Consider the following 24,956-nt stretch of genomic DNA (forward strand, 5'->3'; position numbering starts at 1 on the left):
TTAGGATGGCAAATCCCTCTAACTTTATAAGGCTCGGTTATGAGCAAAGATTGGAGGCTCGGTTACGAGCAAGGAAGTTATGAGCAAAGATAGGAGGCTCGGTTAATTACAAGCAAGGAAGGCTCGGTTATGAGCAAATATAGGAGGCTCGGTTATGAGCAAAGATATGAGGCTCGGTTACGAGCAAGGAAGGCTCGGTTATGAGCAAAGATAGGAGGCTTGGTTATGAGTAAGAGTAGGAGGCTCAGTTAGGAGTAAGTGTATAAGAATATAGTTATGAAATGATTGATAGACAGACATAGATAAAGTAAATAAAGAATTATAAAAGTATGAAAGATGTTATTGGCTTATAAATCATATTTTGTGAAAGTAAAGTGTGACATTCGTCAATTCCGGGTCTTGTTTGTATTCGTTTTTGTATTTGTTTATTATGTAAACCAACCCGATTTGTAAACCGAAGCTTATATTATAATCAAAATGATGGATTTATGTTACAATATTGTTTCACACTTGTTGGGTCTTGAAAACATCATATTTTTATTTGTATTTTTATTTATTTATTTATTATTTATTTATTTATTTAATTTTTTGTTGTTTTGTGTTTTTGTCTTGATCCATTTTGCATGAAAACTCTTGTGTCTCACACCCATATTTGACCACCAACATTACCCTATATATACACCACCTTTCCTCTTCATTTTCCTTTGCTACAACTCAAAAAAAAAAAACTCTCTCAAACATCAAAGATTCAAGGTTATCTTCTTAAGTGTTCTTTAAGGATTTTAGTCTTTCATCTTAATTAGTTTATGTAGCCTTATTAATACTTGTTTATGGTTGTGCAACATATATATAATATACACCCCTTGTTTACCTTTGGTAGTTACTTCTCCGATTCCGGTCGGTGAGGTTTCGGACCCCATAAGGCAAGGCTTCATGGAGGACTTCGTGTCCTTGATATATATACATCTATATAACTTGTTCATACATATTAATCTTGCTTATTTTAGTTTGTTGGTCATGTTTACTAGTTCCATGGTTATGGGTTTTTAAAAGTCTATGCTTCGGTTTAACCGTAAATAGCTCTAAACCGTAAACCGAACTTTGTTACTAGTTTTGTTTGTTTAAATATACTTAGTGTTAGATCTAAGTTTCTAAAATCATTTTTACAAATTCTATGGTTATGGGTTTGTAGAATCTTACCTCGGTCTTAACCCGAAACACGATCCGAACCGAAAACCGAACTTTTGTTTAAAGACTTTATTGTTAACTTTTGGTATTTTTTTATTTGTACATTATTATACAAGTTCTTTAGTGTTTGGACATGTGGAAACCATCTATGAACTTGTTGTGAGATGGAAACCGAACCAAACCGATTCTTGCTCGCTTAAGACACACAAGTGTGTTTTTTTTAGCCATCAAGACTTGTATATTTTTTTAAAAATAGTTACAAATTGATTTTTAAATATTTTCTTAAGTACTTGGAAATGTTGGATCCAACTTGATCTCATAACAAAGTTTGGACCAACAAAACCGAACACTCGCTTAACGTGCGTTGTTAGTTCTAAAACAATGGAACTACATACTTGGTTAAGTCTTATTAAATTTTATTGAGTTATCTCATAACATTCAATATTTTGGAAAGTTGACTTTGGGTTTGACCAATTATCAAGAGCCGAACCGACAACCCGAACACTCGATAAAAAAACCCGTTTTAGTATCTTTATTCCAAAGGGATTTGCATTCTTGCATTTTACCCACCTTATTACTTAACATATGTTGAGTAAATATTAAGGTTAGATACTTTAACCCGGTTTCGAGCAAACTTACATTTTTAAAGGGTTATTATTATAAATTCTTAAATAGTCACATTTTAAACCTTGAACTTTAATTATTTACATTTCTCAACATTTATTTTGTTTAAAGACCTTCAAGATAACCTTTCTAAATTCAAGATTTCTTTTCTTTTTAGGCATTGTGCGTTAAACTCGTTGTTCCGACAAATCTCCAAATTATCATCTTTCAAGTTTACCACTTGAAGGTGAGTACTTCATACCCCATTTTCCATCTTTTATTTTGGGGGTGACATTTCATACTTATTCAACAAAATGCTTTATATTTGAATCTTAAACCACAAACGTAGTTGTATACTTTACCTAAATAATTGCTCGATTTGGTGTTCTATGCTTATATGTCTATGTGTTTATCGCTTTTGGTTGGTGGAACTATAAAATCCTAGACTATTTGGCATCCCCTTATAGCAAGGTGTCGTTAACGTAATGCAATTAACGATAACTATAAAATCCTAGACTATTTGGCATCCCCTTATAGCTAGGTGTTGCTAATGTGTTTAGCGATATCTATTTATCCAAATTACCACTTTTATTTATCGTTTCGTATGCAAGTTTTGTGGCTATCTTTATTATATACTAATATGATCAAACTTATGAATTGCTCACCGACCTTTGTGTTGACAAACTTTATTTTATGAAATGTTGCAGGTTTGCATCTTGGTTGATTTATGATTGTGAAGAAAACGACATCAAAGACCTTAGGATATTAGTAAAAATGAACAATATCAATTTGCCATATTTTGTGATATCTTGTTTATGGTTATTTTATGGATAATTGTTATGTGACATTTTCGATGTTGTGAAATGAAATGAGTTTATTAAATACTGTCACTTTAATTAGTGTCATGTGCTTATGGACAATCGTTACACCTCGGCATGTTCCGTCGCCTTTGGTCGGGGTGTGACATAAAGAAACGTTAGAACTCACTCAGCGTATAGCTTACTTTTAGTATGCATGCAGGTATTGTGATGATGTGGCAAGCTTGAGGTGCGTACGAGGCTATCCATATTGAAGATTAGTTAGAGGAAGAAGTTGTTATGTAAAAGTTTTAGTTTCCGCTGCAAATTAATGATGTTTCCGCTGTATCAAACTGAGTTTATGAGTAAATCCAACTCCGAATGTACGGCTACCGGGATCGGGGCCTTACATAAGCACAAGCTATGGAGACATAAGGAAGCAGTTTGCTAAAAGCTTTTTGATGATATTTTTCACAAATAAAAAGATTTTTAATTTTCATTCAGTTTTTGGCAAATATGAGACATTTCTTTATCGGGTTGGGTTGGTGTTATAATAATTCTATGAGGAAATGTTATAAATTATTAAAGATTTTAGAGGAAACCCATAACTACGTATTTGCAAGTCAATTTGAAAAATTAACGGCAGAGAATTATGATTATCATGAAGCATAGGGAATACCCTTATTGATAATAGCTAAAAAAATATTGGCCATATTTTGTTGCGTCAATCTTCGGAATGATACAAGGATTTCCAAGTTTGTAATAGAAAATTTTATCTAAAGTGTAGCTATAATGATGTTTAATTTTTCAAAACAGAATTTCCTAAATATTGGTTAAACGACAGATCAAAATCCTATAATCCTTTTCGTTTGAAACCTTGGTACAAATCTAAGTTACGACTCGCTGATGGAGATCAAAAGCGACAAGAGGATTTTGATTCTTGTTTTTTAACAGTGTTTGGAATGAAAACGGAATATCCTTTTGGCCCTCTGTGAAAAACACCTTCCTTTTTTGAACCAATTTTGAAAGATATATACTATAAAGTCAAAATAAGAAAATTTAATTTTAGAGTTCGAACAGCTTTAAAATAATTTTTCTTTTAAAAAGTAGAAATAGCATTTTTATTTGTAAAACGAGAGTCGTTGAGTTTGAAAATTGCATACCCGTCGTGAAGCGCGGGCTCACTTGCTAGTTATTTAAGATAAGTATATATACATAAATATATATAAGTTAGGATCTTGCGTGCTTGTATGAAAACGTAACTTAAACTTAAACAAACGATAAGTCGCCAACGGGTCGATCGAACTTGAACTAATTAAGGAAACGTTTTAAAGAAACTAAACGTGTGTGTGAAATATTTTTAAGTTGAGCAAACAATTTAAAATATATAGTTAATTAAATGTGTACTATATAATAATAGGACACGAGTTATTTGGACATATCCGACGTTGTACCTACCGAATGTGAGTTTCTCACAAATCCCTTTGTATTAATAATTAAATACATGTTGTATAAATGTTTTTGAGGGAAAGACACATTTCGTAAGCATTTTATTTAAAATTGTATTAAATGTATCGGGTTAAATTAGGCTGGCGTGAAATATTTAGGTAAAGAAACAACTGCCTAAATAAAGTATGAGCGTGAAGGTATGGAAACAACTACTCGGTCATTGTAACCGTTAACCTTGTATTAGTACGCAAAAATATTGATAGATCTATCGGGGTGATGCCTTGCCTGCCGACCAGTCGCTCTGGTTAAATGTTGGGGGCAAATATTTTGAGCTTGGTATGTGTCGGGTTATAGGTTTAAATTCCTTGCATGTGTCATATTTCTTGCAAACTTATGACTAATACACTTGTTATAATAATAAAATGTTGGTTTTAAATAATTGGATAAATTTGAATTATGGATTACCTTCGTAAGAGTTCGAAGAGGATTATATATATTGGTAATGGTAACTACTAGTTTCAAAATATATGGTTTAAAAATTTGAGAACTCACCAACCTTGTGTTGACAAAATATTTTAAATGTGTCTTTCAGGTAAATAAAAAAGTGGAAGCTTCGTGGAGAGCATGGAAAAGATGGCGTGTGTGTTTAAATGGAAACTGTTGACTTTTCAATGTTTGGACTTGTATTTGAATAAAACAATGCAATATGACACGCGTAAAAACTAGAATGGTTGAACAAAGTCCAACTTATGTATTGTATGCGAATTTGACTGTGATTGGCTAAAATGACGTCTGTCACCACCAGAAACGACTTAGTCAAAGTCTTCCGCTGTTTAATTAAGATTTTCTGGGTGTGACAATTTGTCTTCGATCTTGATAACATCAAACACTTGTACATGTACCATGTATAAAAATAGAGTGTCAACTACGAGTAGTTGGTGAGAATATAAAAATTTATATATGTGTTTAATGTTATAATAACAAAATTTCAATTCACATGATCACATAGATTAAATTGTAAGTATATATAATAATTCAATTGACTAGCGTGTATTACTTGATAACTTGAATGTCAAACATAGATCCTTAACCCATTGGCACAAAACCAAGTTACTAAAGTAGCGACTCAACGCTTATATGAGAACGCTTATATGAGGGTGGCGATGAGGATGAGACCAAACCAAACTTAAAATAAACACATAAGCACATAATCAGAAGGCATAAACATAAAGCATATAACTAATCATGCATAAACATAAACATGGAATTAAATTGAGGTTGAATAAGTGGGATAAAAACTTGAACGCAATTGAATACGGTATACATGCTCTCCCCAAAATATGTAAATGCGGAAAACGGGATGTCTAAACTCACCTTGACAAATACGCGAGTAACGATGCGAATGGAAGAATAAACGAGTACATAAGTAGGCGAGTAAGCGAGCTGATGCGAATAAACTTGACAAAATAGTCCTAACAATTAAATAGCACTAATATGAATAAAAGAATATATAAAATTATAAAACTAAAATAATACGACAGAATATCGGTTAATATTTGGAGTTTTATCTGCGGAGTGTAGAAAATATATATTTTAGTTTATAATAAAAGTTTGCCATTAAAGAAAATATTTAATTACTTTATTTTTTCAAAATTAATTAATATGTTTGATTCTTCTAGAATAAACAAATCGATACAAGAAAATGAGCACAAATTAGTTTAAGTGAGTTTTAAATGAGTGTTCGAAACCGGCTTGTCGATACATAATTGAATTTGAAAGCAGCATCACCATGAATTATGTTTAAAGATGAAATCATAAAATTTACAGAAAATTAAGCGACTTCAAATCATTAAAGTAAAAATCCCCAAATCGAACCTAGCATAATCCCTAAACAATCTTTAATTCAATTGAACGTAAAAACCCTCAATCCATTGAAATTGAATGACGATTTTGATTCAATGATAATAACTAACTGAAAATTAACAATCAAAACTTATATGGGAAATCGATTAAAAGTGAAATAACATCAAAACAGCCGACTTTTAAAAGTCAACAAAAATCTTGAATTAAGACACCAAATCGTGAAATTGAGAGATGAGAGTGAGAGCATACGATTAGCAGAGATGGAGGAGGGTTTATATGGGCTAAACAAGCTTAGAGAACAAGTTAAAATTGTTTCATTGAAGATTTTGCAATAATTAGATTTTAGGGAAAATCAACAAATTAGCGAATTAAATGGCAAACTTGCGGAAAATTAATTGAAGTAGGTTAGGAATCATGTCTACATTCGTTGGTATTGATTTATCAAGAAGATACACAAAATCAAACTTCCAAACAAACCAAACCAACATAAAACAAATTTCCTGCGTATCTGCACTCCCACAAGCGTCGCGGCGCATGGAGGCAAGTCCTCCATAACGAGCGGGGAACTCAAGGCAATTTTTTTTATTTTGTGAGTCGAGTTTTCGGGTTCAGAAATTGATGGATGCCATAGTGGTGGTCGATGGTGGAGTTGGGTGGCGGCAGCGGCGGTGGTGGTGAGTGGATGGTGCAGGTGATGTATGGTGAAAGAGGGAATGATAAAAAAAATTGGGTGGATGAAATTAGTTTAAGATGTTTTAAGGAAATGGAATAGACGAGGTAATAGATAATTACTTTCCGTAAACACTCAGTTTTTCTTTCCCTTATAATTGTGCATTCTATTTCGCCTCTTATTTACACACATAGTGAGTGTAAAGATGAAATCATTCATCTCTACATAGCTTCATTGTATTGTTTTGCCATTCACCTGTTAGGATTTGTGAAGGCTTAGAGACCTTGGGCCCGGTTATGACCCATGCTAGGTTTATTGGGGTCCAAGCTGAAAACCCTAATCTATTCTCTATATAAACTAATGTGATGTAACTGTAATCTTTGCACCCCAATAATGAAATAACCTAGTTGCAGCCCGTGGATGTAGGTCCTCCGCCGGGACCGAACCACGTAAAATTCTTGTGTCGTTTATCGTTTATATTTTCTATTTTCTGCGTGTATAATCGTGTGTGCTTGTTCGTGTGTTGTTCCGCTGCGCCGTTTTGTTCCTAACAAGTGGTATCAGAGCTTTGGCTCGTTGTTAACACACGGGAGTGCATGAACGATTAAGGTTGGATATCGTAGAGTTGATTTCTGGTTCATGTTCATCGGTGATCAACTGTTCAAGATTGGCGGCTGAGTTAGGGTTTTGTTTTGGATCTGGTTAGTGATTCGGTTTTCGTATTCCCTTTTGGTTAATCGCCGCCGAGATATCTTGATTTGTTTGATTGTTCAATCGTGGGTCCATGTTCAAGATTGAAGTCAGTGGTCGGGTTTTCGTCTGCATTATTGCTGACATGGGAGGGCCGGAGCAGGTAACCGAGTAACGATTTGGATCGAGTGCTTTGCGTGGTCAAGAGGTTCTGGCCGGCTAGTTTGCTTACCCGGAATTGTTGGCTGTCTTTTTGAGACGGAAATTGTCAAGCACCCAAAATCGTCGGTGGATAAGGGTCGTGGTAGTGTGGTGGTTGGTGTTGTGCCACTGTATTGCCGGCTATTTTTGTGACAAGATGGTGATTGACGTGTGCGAATATATATATATAAAATTTGAATAAAAGTTTCATACAATCGGGTTTTAAAAATGGTTTTCACCACAATCAAACCACACACGAAAGACAAGTGTACCTATCGTTTGTAGCAAAGTATCGGCAATAACCGAGTGTCAATCCATGGACACGGCAAACTTTTGATATTAAATCTTTGTAATTAATTTAACCAAACAAACAATCCAAGTAATTTTTCAAGTAACTATACTAGTATACAACAATGATAAAGCAAATAAAATACAACTAATAATCAATCCAAACAAAGCTACTTAGACTATGCATCCACTTAAACTTAGTGATAAAATGACAATGATTGTGACAAACATCATGAATTAAGCATTAATATCAAATTCCAATCAAGGCAACCTAATACTAACAACAAGCATCATGATGGGTGTTTTTCAAGATAATAAGCATAGATTAGTAAGTTTGTCAAAACTACTTAATCTCATGATTAAAGGAAAGCTAGCATGAAAACAACAAACTAACCACCTAAAATCATGTAAAATAGACAAGTTCAAGAACACTAGTTAAACACATGAATCTTTTAAATTAGAAAAATATAAACTAAGGATTATGGCCTTAATCTCTAGCAAACATCAACCAACTCAAAGAATTATGTTATCACCATACAATTTTCCAATATCAAGTGATAGGTTTCATGCTTGTTAAAATTCATAACCAAGTTAATTTTCACTAGTCATTCCTAACTTAGTGACATGAACAAAGTATGCATACACAAGTTAAGTTCATAAACAAATACTCAACACATAGTTTTCCAACATATTATGGCCAAGTATCTATCAAAATAACAAGACTAGGAATTAAAACAAGCATTCAACCATTAAACTCTATTCAAGAATATATCATAAATTTGAAGAACACCAACTTGCCAAAATCATGCATAGATAAAATATCACATAAGTAGAGGTTTCAACATAATCTAAGTAACAAAAGTATTAGCCCATAAGGCTTGATACAACAAACAAAATCAAAGTAGTCTTACAAAGCATTGTCAAGAACAAGAAATTACAAACTAAGATGAATGATGAATGCTACTTGCAAGGATGATCATACAAGATGGAAGCCTTGAATTCTCTCTAGCAAACACACAATAATTTTCCAGCAAGTTAAGAGAATTCCCCTAAGGCTCCACACTTGAAATGGAGGTAATGGAGGTGTATTTATGCTTTCTGGACGTCTGGCACGGGCCCTTGCACGGGCATGCACGGTCGTGCATATAAGTGGAAAGTCAACACCCCGCTTTAGTCTGACCAAAAAGTCAAATTTCTCTGTTGTGGCACGGTCATTGGCATGACCCCGCACGGTCGTGCAAGTCTGCACGGGCATCCGCACGGGCATGCACGGTCGTGCAGGTCTGGCAGAATGCTGTTTTTGCCTCCGAAACGCCATCTTTTCGTGTTTTCTTTGTCGGGCGGGTGCCCGGACCTGCAAATTCACAAATAACTCAAATAAGTACCTAAAACAATGAATTTGCATGAAGTTCGGTATAAATATGAGGTTAATTTGAAGCAATAAGATGTACACTTTGTGTTACATCAGTGATCTTGAGGGTTTTTTTGTTACTTCTTCCTATTTTAACTAAAAGCTATCGTAATAAACTCTTGGTGGATCATAATTCTTTGGATTAATGTTGGTGGTCGTAGATCAGGCCTTGACCCCTTGTGCATTCAAAAGGCAAAAGTTTTCTTACTTATTTGGTGTCAATAAACAAAAAGGAAGTTTATATCTTTATTATTTTTTTTGTTTGATAAGAAAAAGAAATGTATCTTTTGTCTTTTATGTTCCATTGAATTCGAGTAGGCCGGGGTTGTTGTTTCAAGTTTAGGTTTTGACGGTGATTATCAACCATGATTGTTTTAACCGGGTTTTGTGGAGATCGATTGAGTTCGGGGTTCAGATTTGTTTGCAAGAGATCAGTCTAAGGTAACTGTTTACAATTAATTGATTTATCGGTTATTGCATAAGCAAATCGGCTTTAACCGTCAAGTTCAGGCATGTGCCATTGTTATGTCTATTCATTATTTCCGATTTGTTCTCGTTTATTATTATTATAACTGAATACGGGATGGTTATGATTGGAATGTTCGTCGGTTATGGATCTTTTGGTTGATTAGTTTGTCATGGGAACTTGGATGTGGTACTGGTGAAGGATAAACCTGGAGAAGATTGAACCAGTGGGTGCGCTAGTGGCGACATAAGTGAAAAAAAAAAGTTAGTTGCAAGTCATGTGATCTATTGCTCATTTGGGTGATCTTTTGGTTAGGGTTTGCGTTAACTGATCATTCGTACGGTCATAGAATCCTTGGTACCGCTTGCTTTCCGTTGAAAGCTCGACTGCTGTTATAATTGTTTGCCTATTAGCTGGCCTGGAACTGTGAAGCTATTCTTGTTCGGTGGTGATCAATGGTTTGACATTTGAGGGGGGGGGGGGATCTTTTGTACCGGTAGTTGGTACTGGGTGAAGGTTTTCGCTAGGAAAGTACGAGTGGAGATTCGACTCATGAGTGTTGTTTTGGCATTGGTTGGGATAACATAGACAGTGAGAGCTAGGCATAGTTTGACTTAGTGGTGCTGCATGAAGGTGTGGGACATTCTTTAGAGTCGATGTCCATAAATGATAAATTCTGCTTCTGAGAATGTGTCGGTGGTGATGCATTGGGGCTCAGTGGAAGGCAGTGAAGACTCTTGGGTTCGAGATTATGTTTTGCTTCATTTTCTTATTACCTACTTCAATGAAGCATCAGCGAATCTATTATTGAAGACTTTTCTGGAGTTGTAAAAGTCTTGGCTCGTTACATCGGGTAGAGCTAAGTGGGTTCATAATGCAAGCATGAATCCTAGAGCCACAAGGATGTTAGCTTGAGCGTATTCGGAGGTTTAAATCTTGACGGGGATTCGGTAACAGTGGGAGCACGGGGGTATTCAAGTGCAGTTATAAAGTGACGTTGGGGTTTTGAGACCGGAATTCCGAATGAAAATTCTCTCTTTGGTGCTTGCTGTATTAGGAGAGTGTTTCTTTCTACTAGAAGTCTCTGGAGCCGGTTGTGTGAGTAAGTAGGTGCCGGTTGAGATTGAAGATGAATCATTGGCAGGTTTTGCCATGACTGGGTCTATGACGACCGTATTGAAGCTGGGGTGCTTCAATGTGCCTTTCGGGAAACTGATGCAAAGGCTGGCTGCTGTAACTAGGTGGAATGGATTGTTGAAATATTAGCTTGTTCATGGGGAACTGAAAGCTTGAAGAACTTCGGTTGTTGAAGTTTTAGCATGTTCTTGAAACTGGAGGCTTGATGGATTTCTGTTGTTAAAGATTACTGGAGTTACTAGATACTTGGTTTGTTTGGAAGGTTGTCGCGGTTGTGCAAACTCTTCAAGTGGGAGATTGTTAGGATTTGTGAAGGCTTAGAGACCTTGGGCCCGGTTATGACCCATGCTAGGTTTCTTCGGCCCAAGCTGAAAACCCTAATCTACTCTCTATATAAACTAATGTGATATAATTGTAATCTTTGCACCTCAATAATGAAATAACCTAGTTGCAGCCCGTGGATGTAGGTCCTCCGCCGGGACCGAACCACGTAAAATTCTTGTGTCGTTTATCGTTTATATTTTCTAGTTTCTGCGTGTATAATCGTGTGTGTTTGTTCGTGTGTTGTTCCGCTGCGCCGCTTTGTTCCTAACACCACCCTCCAATTACGGGCACCTAACTACGTAGGTATATGTCAGTAAAATTGGTCTAGAACTTAAATCAACGAAAAGCTAATTATAATATTCAGAGTGTATTATTTGTTTTCGGAGCGAATTATTCTTTTCTGGAAACCATGATATTGAAATGGTCAACATACGACACTTTTGGAGGAAATATCATACAGTAATACCATTATAGTTTTTTAAATCAAATTACTTATTAACTTAATATCACCAACCAACTTGTACCAATCGAGCAATGAGCATCTACAAATTATGTAAACCAATATAATAGACTTCAAAATATCGAAACATGATAACACTAATATTTATTTATGAATGTGCCACTAGTTTCGGTCTATTTTCTCTGTCTACTTCATGTAAATTAAAGAACAAGTCACTTATAAGATGTTGATATTCTACTAAATAGATAGTTAAATCTCCTTTTGGTATTGGCATATATTTGTAATGATATTGAGAAAGAAAATGATCAATGCGTGTACAATTTTGCCCTTTTGGTATTGGCATGTATTTGTGTAATTATAATTATAACATGTGATTAAAAGGGACTTGTCGGTGACACAAGATTCTTGTGCTTTTTGATTTTTGATTTTTATAGTTTCAATTCTTTCTATGAAAAATATGTATAAGTTAAAAGAGCTTGTGGTGGAGTGATAAGAAATATGCTTATTGTTTTATGTGATTAAAGTTTGATTCATACCTCTATCATTAAGTTTTGGCGGCGGCAGGTGATGATGAGAGACTAGACAAGTAGGTGGCATTCACTAGTTAGATTCTTGAACTGAACGAGTTTTATCTCACCTCACTGTTGTGTCTTCGGGTGAGTGTTCACAGGCGTTGGTCTTAGGTGAAGGTTTTCCCCGGATCGGAAGACTAGTGCATCCCGATGTGGTGAATTTAGCCGGTAACCCATTTGAGGATTCGCTAGTCGCTCAAAGAAAAATGTATACATTTTTTTAAAAAAATTTAAATATTACCGTAACAAACTAATTGATGCTGCCGAATTTGTGCCAACTCGCCGCCATGACGCTAGGGTATTATCAACATTGTTTATACTATAACGAGCATACCCGATGCTGACTGAAGCCAGGTTGGCTCGTCGCCATAAATCTCGGGTTTACCAATGCCCGGGTTTCAAAGCTCGGGTTCTACTGACAGCACCCTAGTTTTACCGACAACACTCAAATTTCACCAATGTCTGGGTTTAACGACCGAATAAACGTTGTTTTAAATATTTCAAATCGTTTTATATGTTAATTTGACAAACAGGATACGTGTCAACTCGTCATTACAACGATTGAGTTTTACCAACGCCTGAGTGTTACTGGCTGAATAAACGTTTTTTTAATCTTTTAATTTTTTTTATATAATAAGATATATAAGTGCCAATACTTTATATTTAGTTTCTTTTTTTTTAAACATGTTAGTTTGATAAATTTATTTTTTTATGTTTATTTCCGATACCGTAATAAACATAATCAATATAAACTCGATATCGTTTTTAAAATTTCTTAGAACAACCAACCATATAATTATTATATATTTTAATTAATGTTGCAGGTGAAGCTTTTAATTTTAAGGTACTTGTATGATTTTGTTTCAATTTAATTTGGTCCACTCATTTATAGCCTCATTTCTTGTCCACATGCATTTAGTTGGATTGGTACTTCCTACCTGTCGATCCAGTCATCCAGGTCACATGACGATTGGAACATGATAATTCTCTACTTCTCTAGTTCTAGTTTAGAGCATTTATGCACTCACCAAGCTACTCAAGCAGTTAACCGATCAATAGGAATAGGGTAGTGTCATTCTAAACCACACAAAACTACTCACTCTTTGTGAAGAGGCTAGTTATTGAGTCACGTAGACAATGAATTTTAATCAAGGCTATTTTCAATGCTTCGCCAGTCCTTAAATGCCCTTAACTGTCCAATGATCTATTACATACTATCTTTATAAATTCTTAAATCCCTTCAATTTTATCTTCAACATTTCAAATATCCTTACCCTCTTTAATTTTTACCTCAACACCTACTTATTACACACAATAATTAAATAAAACATTTATTTTTTTTACTTTGGGCACACCTCTCATCGCATTAACCAAGGCAAACGAATGCCCTTATACAATGGCACCTCGCCTGAAAGCTTTTATAGATGGATAACTCTTCAATGATAAGGATATTCAATGGCCTTTAAGAATTGATCTCCAATTGCCCATTGTAGATAGTCACCAACTCTATAATAAAGGTGTTTGTGGTTTGGTTAGTTACTAAAATAAGCAAAAAAAAAAGTGATTGACCAAAATGGGGGTGAACCCCGTCTTTTTTAGCCCCTTTGGCGTTACCCAACTGACGAGAGGGATGACGGATAGTAGGGATGAACACTTCGTCCTAAATACATGCACTCACATCCGTACCATACCAGTACTCATACCGATTTAGCCTATTTGGTACGGGTATCGGTACTCGTTTTTGTTGAATTTCGGTATTGGGTACGATACGTGTACGCTTAATATTTTGTACATGTTTGGAATATGTAGGGGTTTAACTGGGATTCTTTATATTAAATATATAAAGCAATTCTCCAACCATGTTATTATTGAACAAGTATCAAACGTTTCTTCAATATTAAATAAAATAACATCCAAGACTCGAACAAACAAATATATCAGTTAAAGTCAGCTACCTGATTAGGTACTCGTCACGTACCTGTGTGAGTACCGAAACCTAGACTAATTCAGATTATTTGTTACTCGTACCGGTTTCAAGATCATCACAAATTTGGAAATAAAAAAACAAAGCTGTAATACGGGTACCATACCCAAATATCTACCAATACCCGTACTCGTACCATACCGAGAAAATTTGGTACGAGCATTAGTACATGTTTTTATTGATTTTGGTACAGATACAATCGGGTATAGGTGCAGGTACTGTACCAAGCTCATACCTAGCAGATAGAGTGACGCTCCATAATATTATGGTTTGAAGCATGATTAAAGTGTGATGTGACAAGTGGATGGCGTTCCATTTTTATTGGTTAAACTAATCTAGAGACTTAATATCTTCTAGAATTTTTAGATTTAGGGGTGTTTCGAATTGCTTATTTTTATCAACTTATAACTTACTCACTTTTTAAAAAGGAATAAGGTGTTTAAGATTGCTTTAGATGTGAGAAAAAAAAAGTTAATAAGTTAGACTTTTATAACTTATTAACTTATTATAAAGTTAATAGGGAGGTAAAATAAGGAATCCCAAACACCCCCTTAATATATATGAAGAATTAAATGTCCCATAAGAAACACCATTCGACGACTATAAGATCAAATTTCTTAGAAAAAACAAAAGAAATGCGAATTCGTATAACCAAATGCATTATAAGGGTCTATTTGGTTTGAGGTAATGGATGAATGGAGGGATTAGAATGAACAAATAAATGAAATAAATAATTACCATTACATTGTCTTGTTTGGTTGCCATGTATAAATGTAATGATTCATCACTTTATTATTATTATTATTATCGTTATTATTAGTAACAATAATAAATAATATTAATAATACGTATATTAATAGACCTGCGCATTGGGACGATATAGTTAAACCGAATAAAAATAATCGTTAAAACTTTGAATCATATATGCGCGTTATGAAGCGTTATTTCATCAAACTTAAAATAATAATAATAATATAATAACAACGATAATAATAATTATTATAACATTAAAAAACGAGAAATACTATATCATAATATAACAATAATAATATTAATAATTGTTGACTTTTTCTTTCCTTGAATGAAAAACAATCCTGTTTATCAAAGAATGAAAATTTTAAAAAAAGGAAAGAAACTTATTTATTATGGAGAGGCACCCGTGCGATGATAGGAGACTAGGCGAGTAGGTGGCTTTCATTAGTAACGGGTTTTATCTCACCGCACTGTCGTGCTTTCGGGCGGGTGTTCACGAGCGTTGGTCTTATGTGAGGGTTTTTCCCGGATCGAAAGACGAGTGTATCCCGATGTGATGAAATTAGCTAGTAGCCTATTTAGAGGATTCGTTGGTTGTTCAAAAAAAAGAAATGATCCATTCCATTAAATGCATGACAATCAAACATGCTTAATTTCATTCATTTGAAATAATATAGTTCATTCTGTCTTCCATTTTTTCATACCAAACACTATTTAATTATTGTTTTCTGCTCATTAAACAAATACTACATTTAGTAGCAGAGATGGATTTATTTTTCTTTTCATTAGTGTCACTCGCAAGAACTACCTCCTTAAATCTGTCTCATGATTAATAGAAATCAATAAACAAATATTCGTCATTTTTATTTTTATTCTTTATCTTTTTAATCTATTATAGTTTGCGATCTTATATTCAAATTGAATTGTCACCTAAATGTCCTTAATTTTCTAAAGGATTTAGTCACATTGTTAAAACTTTCCAAATATAATATGATTTGCAAAGGATTCTCGGGTCCACCACTAATGCAATTGTGGTGGCTTTGAACTAAATCTTTTAGTTCCGGTCTGGGGCGCCATCTTTAACACATAGGCAGGATAACATTGTGAGCATCACAACGCCCCAAACAACACCCGACGTTGTAGGGCCTAGTGCCATCCACATAACTTTTTTTTTTCTTTTCTTTTCTTTTTTGTGTATTGGTGGTTTTCCCTCTTCATATGGCAACTAGTTATACAAAAAACAATGATTAAACCATTAATAATTATTTTGGTGTACACGAGCCGTATAGATGGTACACGACCCGTACAGGTCAGGTATCAGTTTTTCTTGCTCCAAACGTAATTATTTTTATGTCAGTTATATTTCAAAAGTTTAGATAACTCACATGGGCGTCAACCAAAATGGATTGCATGACCACATATAAAAAGTCGTTACCCAAAAACGTTCATGTTGTTCGTATGTTTTTATGTATATAGCAAAATATTTACTTTTAAATTACGTGTTTCTATTTTGTAAACAACTCGGATATTATTTTTAATATTTTGTAATTTTAAAAAAATCTAAAAATAAAAATATTATACGAGCCAAACAGACTCTATTCGAGTCGTATAGCCCTATACGGCTCGTATAGGGGCTATACGATGCAAATAAATGAAAATTGACATCCCGACCGAAAATGACTTGACACTACACCTATACGAGTCGTATAGGTCCTCCTGGTGTGTGAATAACCTACTTGGTGTATGAATAAGCTAAGCCTTAATTTAATGTATGGGTTTTGTTTGTAAACGTTTGTAAATAATTATTAATTTCCAGCAGACCTGGAAATACGCCAAAAGGTCTCCAACTGGCAGTCAATCTGTCAAAAGTATAACTTCTTTAAAATTTAGAGCCGTTAAAAAAACTATAAAAGATTTGAAACTAATCTATTCTGGATCTTTAAATTCAAATTTATTGTTCACACCCCTTGTCTTTAAGGGAGCCTCAAAAGGGCCCCAGTAATTACAGCATATAAAGAAAAAATATTATTGCATATCCGTTATTCAATGTTTAACTATTAATAAAATATATTTTATTATTATACATGTAAATGCTAGCTAATAATGAAAACATTTTCTATTAAAAACATATTTGAAGAAAACTTTTTTTCTGAGTTGGATAAATGCTTAATTATTACTTGTTTGATAAGAAAAATAAACTTAAAGGAAACACTTCGGATACCTCAATCGAGTATTAGGAAATACCGCGCCTTACAAGTTAGGTGATAGAATCGGGAAAATTTGCCAAAGAAGAATATTGTTTTGTGAGAAAAAGTAAAAGTGGGTAGTTAGGGAATAAACCGCCAGAAGCGTATCAGGTACTTCTGGGTTCATTTGAGTAAAAATAAGGTGTGAAGTGTGAACCATGGACTAGTTTATTCCGCAAAGTGCACGACATATAGAACCAACAACAACATATGAATTCTCAATACATTGTTGTGATTCTTTTCCTAAAAAGATGTTCAATTAACCATGAACATATATAAATCGTGTTTTCCTCCACTCACCGAGTGATGAATTTTGCCAGTAAACACGGATGTTGTAGCGACGAGTTAACACGAATTTGATCGGTGTCAGCCACGTGCGTTAAGGGACCGAAATAAGCCTAAAAAATGATTTTTCCATCATTTAAGGAATGTTGTCAAGCTTTGTCAACCTAGTCGTTGGTAAAATCCAAGCGAAACCCCAACATAGATCAAACCCAAACGTTTAGGACAAATCGACACGAATTCGATCAGTGCCGACTACATACTTACATCTGTTAAAGACATATATTTTGCAAAAATAATATTATAAAATAATCATAAAATTTATTGTGCCACCGACATTCAAATACATATAGAAACAAAACAAAAAATACATATATTTTGGAGAAAAAAAACTATAAATAATAAAAAACATTTATTGTCACACCGACATTCCGATATTCATTTTATTATGCATATAATCTATTTAACAAACAATTAAAGGGGTCTTTATGCAATAAACCTATCTCAAAGGCATAAACTGTAAATACCAAAACACTATATACTTCAAACAAAAGTACAAACATAACATACCTCACGTGGAGCCATTTCTTTCGTCCAAAACCCAAAAAACACGAATAATAATATTATATTATTATTTATTATTTTTTATTAATATTAATATTTATTTCCATTTGACAAAAAAGTAAACCCACCATTCCAAACGGACTTCAAACTCATTCAACTACCTCGCCGGCACAGTTTCTTTCATATTATCATTATTATTAATAATAATTAATATTATTAATATATATTAGATTAATATTATTATAAAAGATTGGATTTTAGTGAAAACCCACCTGAAAAAAGTGAAAATGGACTCACCGGCGCCGGAGAAGAATACAGTCAACGCGGTGGCGGTGAAGTCAACGCTGATGGATTCGATCAGACGGTGTTCGTTGTCTGGAATAAGTGTTCCGAAGGAGGAGTTGAGGCGGAAGATGACGATGGCGGAGTACTTGCGGGTGGCTATGAGAGAGAGTATTGAGTGTAAGGGGATTGTGTCCAGAGGGAAGTCTGACGGTGGAGAGTGTGAGTGTGAGTGTCCAGTGGTGGTGTTTGTCAATTCCAGAAGTGGTGGGAGGTATGGGACGGAGCTTAAACAGAGGTTGCAGGAGTTGATGGGCCAAGAACAGGTTTATTATTATTATTATTATTATTATTATTATTATTATTATTATTTTAGTTTATAATGTTTAATAGTTGTAGAAATTGTTTCAATTCTAGGTTTTTGATGAAATTAGAAACCCATGATTCATGAATTTTTAATTTTTTTTTGTTTTTATGATGATTTATTTTTAATATAGTATTATTTTCACCATTTTTATTTTACTCTAGATTTTTGATGAAATTGGATTCCCATGATTCAAGGGTTTTTTTATTTATTTTAAAAATGTTTAGTTATTGCATCATTTTGCAGGATTTAAAAGGTCAAGAAAAGTGTTTTTTTTTTTCATGATGTTTAATTATTGCAGAGTGTTCACCATTTATGCTTAATTTTCCCTATTAATAGCTAGAAATTCTTTAATCTCTCTTTTTTTTGATGAAATGAGAGACCCATGATTCATGAGTTTTTATTTATGTTTATTTTTTATGATGTTTTATTATTGCATCATTTTGCAGAACTTGATTGGTTAAGAACATTTTTTTTGAAGTTTATGATGATGCTTAATTATAGCATCATTTTCACCATTTATGCATAATTTTCCTAATTAATGGTTGTAGAAATTGTTTAATCTCTTGATTTATGATGAAATTTGAAACCCATCATTCATGACTTTTTACTATTCTTTTTTTTTTTTTTGTATTTTGATGATGTTTAATTAGCACATCATGCTCACCATTTATGCTTAATTTACCCTATTAACTTTGCAAAAAAAAAAAAAAAATTTAACTTTTTATTTTTTTATGAATAATTCATTTCTTGCATAAGAACAGTTAACAATTCAAGAAAACTAAATTGATAATCTGGGTTTAAAATTTTCAGTTTTTATTGGTGGTAAAGTTGATCTGTAGTCATGATAAAGTGAAAAATTAATTTGGGGATTCTGTTTGATGGATCTTGATATAAATATACTTTCAGAAGATCATTAAAGATTGGGAAATTGTCTAGCTTTACTAGCATTGGATTTTAATATTTTGATAACTTAATTTAAAAATAATAATATTTTTCCTATATTAATTTAGTTTCTTTCTTGTGACAGGTCTTTGATCTTAAAGATGTGAGGCCGGACGACTTTGTTGAATACGGGTTAGGTTGCTTGGAGAAGTTTGGTGCAAATGGAGATAATTGTGCCAAAGAAACGCGAGAAAGGTTAAGGATTGTGGTATGTGTGTTTCCTTTCTTTTAGTATGTTGATACCGTCACTAATGGGCCCACAAATCCGTGTTAGTTGCTTCGCTATCTTCTAATTCGCCTTTTTCATATTTGAAATTGCTAACTTGTACGTTTCAAAAATGATTATGTGATACTGAACAATCAGAACCGGATAATTAGTTGATATAACACGAAGTGTAAAAGTATAGTGTTTGGATCGTTTCTATTTCTAGTTGTTATAGTTTGATGATTATATGTTTGATTATTTGGTGAATTAATTAATGACATTTTTATGACACATGCAAAACTTGTGATATGGGAGTAAAAGTCTCTCAAATTATGTTACAAAAAAAGGGTATGCAGGTGCTCTTATTGTACCCTTGGATAATCAGTTCTCATATAGGACGTATGAAATTAGACTATCGAAAACCGATTACCTAGGGGTACTGTACCCCTAGATAATCTAGTTTGTTAAAGCACTGTCCAAAACTGGTTATCCAGGGGTACAATACAATAACTTTTACTCTATCCCTAGATAATCATGTTTGCCATCAACATATATGAAACCGAATATCCAAAATTGATTACTTGACTCTAGATGCGGATTTTAATGAAATGTAGATTTTGTTTTTTTCGAACATTAAAAACTTATCATTGAAACTCAAGTCATAATATTTATATGATCACCTTAGCACACAAATCCAAATGTGCCAAATATTCCTCAACTACAACAAACTGTAAAATCTTCAATCTTTTTAAGATTTTTTACCCTTGAATAAAAATATTTGCACCATATGTTTTGATTTTTTTCAAAGTTATAAGATATAATGCTAAAAGTTTGAATTTTATTCATTTAAAGGTTGCAGGAGGCGATGGAACGGTTGGATGGATTCTCGGATGCCTTGGAGAGCTTCAGAAGCAGGGTCGAAGCCCTGTTCCACCAACAGCAGTTATTCCACTTGGTACCGGGAACGATTTGTCCAGAAGTTTTGGATGGGTATTTTAGTCATTTCATAATAATTTCAGTTTTCTGTTTTTTTTTCGTGTTCTTGATGTCTAGTTGAACTTATCTTCAGGGTGGTTCATTTCCTTTTAGCTGGAAAGCTGCCATAAAAAGGACCCTTGATAAGGTCACTTATGCTCCAACTACCCGCCTCGATAGGTGATTCATCTTTATATAAAAAATAAAAGTTTTAATCTAGTTGATTATGATTTATGAATTAGTTTGATTTATGTTTTTATCTTAAACAGGTCAGTTATATAAAATAGCTAAACAAGAAACAGGTCAAATGCGCCCAATGGGTCGAAAAGGTTTCCTAAATTCTATAATTTAAAAAATTAGATTATTTTTGTAATAATATTCATTTTTTCAGAAACTAATTTTTAAAATTTTTAATTATGATTTATGATTCAATGTGATTTGGTTTTTATCTTAAACGGGTTGAGTGGTTCGGATACATAAAACAACTAAAAAAGAAACGAGTCATACGGGCCCAGCCAAAGGGGTGAAAAAAATTCCTATATTTTGTTATTAAAATAATTAGATTATTGTAATATTATACTTTTCTTGTTCATGTTTAAGGCTCTGATTATATAAAATATTATGTTAATATTGTTGTAACATATATGTTATTTTGTGAAGGTGGAAACTTTTGATATCAATGCCATCTGGTGAAAATTTGGATACACCTCATTCCTTTAAGCAAACTGAGGAAGTTGTCCTTGATCAGGTTTGTAAAATTTAATAATAATAATAATGATTAGCTTTTAATATTATCAGTGTTTATGTTAATTAACCGTTATTATAATGTATTGTATTTTCCATTTTTTGTAGGATTTAGAAATTCAAGGGACGTTAGCTGAGAACGTTTCATGCTACCAAGGAGTGTTCTATAATTATTTCAGCATATGTATGCTGTTTTATTTTATTTTATTCTTTTGGGCATCAATATATATAATATATACTTATGTTTATTTAATGTTTTTTTTAAATATTTTTAATATCTTATTTATATGGATTTCTTGATGCAGGAATGGATGCCCAAGTGGCTTATGGTTTCCATCATTTAAGGAATGAGAAACCTTACCTTGCTAAAGGTCCTATTTCAAACAAGGTTTGACTTTTGTTGACTTCTCAAGAAACATCATATGATTAAGGCAATATGAGAAGTTTATGTATTTTACTAAACTTTGGCTCATTTCGGCCCATTTGATTATGTTTATTCTAGTTTATCTGTTTAAAATAAAACAGGTCAAAGTGTCAATCTCTAATCTATCTATGTTATATGGTTATTAGATACCTACATGATCGGTTTTTCGTTTGTTTATGTTTTTTTTTTCTGTTGTCACAGATAATATACTCTGGATATAGTTGCAAGCAAGGGTGGTTTTTTACACCTTGTATGAGTGACCCCGGTTTGAGGTAAAATTTGGTCACTTTTAGGTACTTTTTGGCTTGAAATTGGCAGTGCTAAATAATGGTCGTGTTCAATGGGTCGAACCAAACACGAACCTGAGATGTCAATTCGCGGGTTGCACATTAATACACTAAAACTACAAATTTACATAAGAAGTTACAATGCATAAAAGCAATGATGCTAAAACTATAAACTGAAAGCTAAGTTCTTTTTTATCTTTTAAATTTTAGCTTAAAGTATCTGGTAAGTTTAAGTTACAACACAAAACACATTATTTTAATAAAATTCCTTAAAACAAATGGCTTAAAGAGAGTCAACCTGCAAATCGCAAAGTCAACCCTAACCCTACCCGTGAATTTTGAGTTAGGATGGTGTCGTTACAGAAATCGCACTCCCTCTTTAAATAAGCAAACTTATTATTACCTTTTTAAAAAAAATGAAATAATCTAAAATAGTATTTAAATGAAAATAAAAGGGCATTGTAATTTTCATTTGGTTTTAACATTTAACAATCTGATGACTGCAGGGGACTAAAGAATATTTTGAGGTTACATGTTAAAAGACTCAACAGCTCAGAGTGGGAGCATGTCCCTATCCCATCAAGGTACGGTTACTTTAGTCAAAGTTTGACCAGACATGTAGTTCGGTTAAAGTCTTGACTTCTAGTCAAACCCAATTAGCATTTTCTAATTTATTTTTTTTCTTGGCAATTTATGATCTTGTAGTGTTAGGTCTATTGTTGCTTTGAACCTTCATAGCTATGCAAGTGGAAGAAATCCTTGGGGTAAATTGAAACAAGAATATATGGAAAAGGTAAGTGCTTATTTACCATAGTTAGTTATGATGTCATGCACAATGGATCAAGTATTTCTTCACTTATTGATTATAGTTACGTATCGTTTTCGTACATGTGGTTTGGCCAGAATTACCACTAATTAATTTTATTTTTTAATTTTTTTTTGGCGCTTGAGACATTGTGGTTTCTGTTTTTTTGCCATTTTAGTCCAGATGACTAACAGTGCTACATTTTTTGTTAACCTTTGTTAATGGACCTTAATAAATTAACAGAAAAAAAAATAAATAAATAACAGAGTTAGTGAGCTGGACTGAAATGACAAAAAATAGAGACCACAATGTGTCCCATACAATATTTTGTTTTGGATTAGACTCGCAATTTAGGCCACTGGTTAAAAGATACTTTAATTGTTCTGTAATATTCTATACTCGCTTTTTACATGTTATTCACGTATCTGACAATCGACTGAAAAGTGACACCAGTAAAATAAAATCCTGCGTCGACCACTGTATGATGTATGTGACCCTAAGCAAAATATAGGAATCTTGTGTACCAAATCACCATCATTACTTTTTTATGTAATGATAACATAACATACAAGTAACTTTAATGTTAACAATGCAGAGAGGCTTTATTGAGGCTAATGCAGATGATGGTGTCTTAGAAGTTTTTGGATTTAAGCATGGATGGCATGCATCATTCGTCATGGTCGACCTTATTTCAGCCAAGCACATCGCACAGGTACCACATATTAAATTTATATATTCTTTTTTATTTACAATTCGAGCTCGTTAAGGCTTTAAGCTTATATAAACATACTGTATTGTGTTAAACTAATCGTGTTTGTGGGTTGACGAGTCAAACCAGACATGAATCCAAAAATTTAGCACGAGCCTGAGCACGACATGAATATTCATGAGCTGACACAATTATAACCGTTTAAACACTCCCTCCCCCCTCATTTTTTTTCTTTCTTAGCATATCGATGCTTTAAAAATTTACAACAAATATATATATATATGTGTGTGTGTGTGTGTGTGTGTGTGTGTGTGTGTGTGTGTGTGTATAAAATAGTTAAACTTTCTTCTAATTTTTGGCATCAAAGCACTCCCCCCCCCCCCCAACAAATTTTAGATACCACACAAAAACACATTTAAAAAATAAAAAGGTTACATGGATCCACTTGCGAACTGGGCCAGGTCAACCCGAACCTTAGCTAAACGTGTTCCCAGGTTCGACCGAAACTGATTTGAAAACCCATTTTCTCTAAACACAAACTTCACGTCAAGTTCGTGCCATGCCATAATTCACATCCCTAATACAAATGCCAAAATGATCAACAGAAAAGAGATTCCTTTCTTTTATCTATTTACACTTTAAAACATTTTCTCGGAACTCATACAACATTTCATTCATCAGGCTGCAGCAATTCGGTTTGAGTTAAGGGGTGGAGCATGGAAAAAAGCTTATATGCAAATGGATGGTGAACCATGGAAATGAGTTTTCAACCTTTGTTGACATTCAAAGGGTACCATTCCGTTCGGTTATGATCAACGGAGGGTGATTATATTGATTTTTTAAACTTGTGTCATGCTTAGTAACCTGTATAAATCAACCCTATCATTAAACTAATTTATTGGTTGTTAACGACTAGGTGGAACGGTTGCTGACTTAGGTAACCAGCCAGTACCTCAGTTGTATGATAGTGTAAAGTGAAAACTTGAATCGGGAAATTTTTGTATGTAACTGTTATGAAACCATTCGGTTTGTTTGGTTATTGGTACCATGTTGAAGTTGTTTGATTAATCAATCTAATTGCATCATGTCACATATAAGCGTATTATACATTAATAATGATGTTTGTGACTCTTGATGATGCTAAAAGAATCCTACAAAAGTCAAATGATTTACAGGCGTATATATCTATAAAATCCCTTAAAGAATGGATTCCAAAGGTCAAACAGGATTGTCCATGATATTCATCCTTCATTATTAATCTTGTAATC

At 33.5% G+C, this 24,956-nt stretch overlaps 1 pseudogene across 1 annotated transcript; it reads left to right on the forward strand.

The window, feature by feature from the left end:
• The first annotated feature begins 18,235 nt into the window (after window positions 1–18,235).
• Window positions 18,236–24,696, forward strand: LOC143597618 (diacylglycerol kinase 4-like; annotated as a pseudogene). Its single transcript, XR_013146958.1, has 12 exons — window positions 18,236–18,556; window positions 19,625–19,747; window positions 20,597–20,734; window positions 20,814–20,899; window positions 21,380–21,467; window positions 21,572–21,647; window positions 21,769–21,851; window positions 22,089–22,159; window positions 22,681–22,758; window positions 22,880–22,967; window positions 23,575–23,691; window positions 24,370–24,696. The product of XR_013146958.1 is annotated as a diacylglycerol kinase 4-like (transcript).
• Window positions 24,697–24,956: the final 260 nt, after the last annotated feature.

The sequence above is a fragment of the Bidens hawaiensis genome, unplaced genomic scaffold (assembly GCF_021521415.1).
Source record: "Bidens hawaiensis isolate Kalapana, Puna unplaced genomic scaffold, B.hawaiensis_p1.1 tig00048676_1, whole genome shotgun sequence".
Classification (NCBI taxonomy): Eukaryota; Viridiplantae; Streptophyta; class Magnoliopsida; order Asterales; family Asteraceae; genus Bidens; species Bidens hawaiensis.